We start from the raw sequence: 2,390 nt of genomic DNA, 5'->3' as shown, positions 1-2,390 counted from the left end.
AACTCGGTCAGCAATGTGGAAGAGATTAGCTTCCTGTTACTTCATACTTGAAAAGCAAAATAAACGCTAATAGATTGAATTCATTAATCTTCGGCCATTCTTTTTGCTTTAAACAGTATAATTGATTACATTTTATCCCGTTTTTGAACAGGCAACACGTGTAATAAATATAAAGTGAAGAAGTAGAAAGGCTTGTGTCAAGGGAAGTTTCCTTTTCAACTTCATTTCCAGCCCCATTAATGAGCACAATTTAAGCACAATGACCAAGATTATTTCAAACCAATAATGGTGGCTTCCCTTAGGCTGAGTTTTTAAATTTAATTTTATCCTATATAGTTTTAAAGAAGTGCTATCTCTCTAGCTTTTGAGATGATTGCTTCTTTAAAAACAGCACTGTGTTACCATCTTTGAAATTTTTGTCTTTGATGTATCCATAACCTGGAGTCTCCTGACTCCTGGTGATAAGTTTTATGTCTTAAAAATCCCCCAACTATTTGTTGGGTGACATGTGGCTCTCAAGTCAATGATAAATGCCACTACTCCCCACAACCTGTGGCAGCCAGGTATTGAGGGTCACAGAAGAATCCTGAAGCTGCATAGCCCCTGTCCTTGAGAGGTCCACACTGCTGCTATACTGACTGTTTTAGATGAAACCAGAGATGTAGGAGGGAGCACTAGTGCTTTTCTGGAAATTCAGACCATCAACCATATACCAAGTCCAGTGCTGTGCCAGGCCCCGAGAAGGGAATTGTGATGGCTTAGAGTCTGTTCAAAAGCTGAATGTTTGGGCTTGGGGTTGTATGGGGGCAAGGGCAGGAGAGAAAGAATGTTCTAGAATAAGAACAACAGAACAGTCTCCAACTCTGCCCACACAATGGAATTACCAACAGGAGCATTTTAAAATTATGAGCTCCTGAGCTTTCACATCCTAGATATTCTGTATTCTGGGTTAGTGGAGTGGGGTGGCACCCAGGGATGACTGCTTTAAATTGTCTCCACAGTGTGGCCAGCTTAAGAACTCCAGGCTTGCAACCTGACCATTTACCTTGAACCCTACAGAGGTGAAAAGCATAAGGCTACCATTTATATAGTGTAGGCTTCTTGACACATGCATCATTTTTCTTTCAGAGAGTGAACTGAACAATAACATAGTTCTCTGAGGAGTATAGGTAAAGCTGTCTCCCATCTGTCCAAGTTGGCCAGGCAACCCACTAAGTGTAGAACTCATTCTCTGGCTGTTTGGGCATCCTGATTTGGGTAGTCCTGACATCTGTGGCAGTGGTACCCTGCCACTAATGCCATAAGCATCTGCTAGTCTCTGTGTGATTGACCATTATATTTTTTCCTACCACATTAAAACAAATCTCAGCAAGTTAGAGGAAACACTACTTGCTCAAGCTGTTGGCCTCAAGGTCATGTTCACCTGAGATGGGTGTCTCAAGAGTAAAATGTACCAGCTTTAAATTCAGTATTTTCTAAATTTTTTGATTGCAGGGCAATTTTGCACACATGTGAAAAAATAAATTCTCATTATTGATCTAGAATAGTGGTTATTGATCTAAAATTGGTTATCAAGAGAATAATGCACTTTTTGGTAAAGGTTTCACCTTTGGCCCTCAGTCTTCTCATCTGTAGAATAGGCATTGCAATCCCTTTGGTGCCAGGTTTTGAAGAAGAAACTGTCTGACTCATGGTTTGGGATCAAAAAATGATAGGTATTTGTGATCAATAGTGGGTAGTTTTCCTCTGAAACCATTCTTTATTAGATTTTTATTCTCCTTTTAAAAAGGCTGGTGTGTGTGTGTGTGTGTGTGTGTGTGTGAGAGAGAGAGAGAGAGAGAGAGAGAGAGAGAGAGAGAGAGAGAGAGACATGCATGCAGGTGCCTATGCTGGCCAGAAGACGGCACTGGATCCTCTGGAACTGGAGTTACAGGCAGTTGTGCACTGCCTGATGAATGCTGGAACTGAGAGACCAGGCACTGTGGCATACACCTGTAGTGGTGAGTTTAGCTACACTTCTTTGTGCTCTCAGTGGGTCATGTTTCTCTAGCCACCTGCCCAGCAGGTCCTTGGATCTGCAAATGGAAGACACACACACACACACATACACCCACCAGTTAATTTTAAAATGCCTTGGCTACCTCAAAGGCTGGACAATCCTAAACCATTCCCTGATACCCCAGGCCCAATCAGGTAAATGGCCAGTGGCTACTCACCCAAATTCTCACATGGTTGGGTTGGCTTTCCCTCCTACAGCTCCTGTGTCCCATCCTTCTCCCCTGAGTCATGGGGATTCTCTTCTCTTCTCTTCTCTTCTCTTCTCTTCTCTTCTCTTCTCTTCTCTTCTCTTCTCTTCTCTTCTCTTCTCTTCTCTTCTCTTCTCTTCTCCC

The sequence above is a fragment of the Mus caroli genome, chromosome 9 (assembly GCF_900094665.2).
Source record: "Mus caroli chromosome 9, CAROLI_EIJ_v1.1, whole genome shotgun sequence".
Taxonomy (NCBI): Eukaryota; Metazoa; Chordata; class Mammalia; order Rodentia; family Muridae; genus Mus; species Mus caroli.
Note: the sequence above shows the minus strand (reverse complement) of the source record.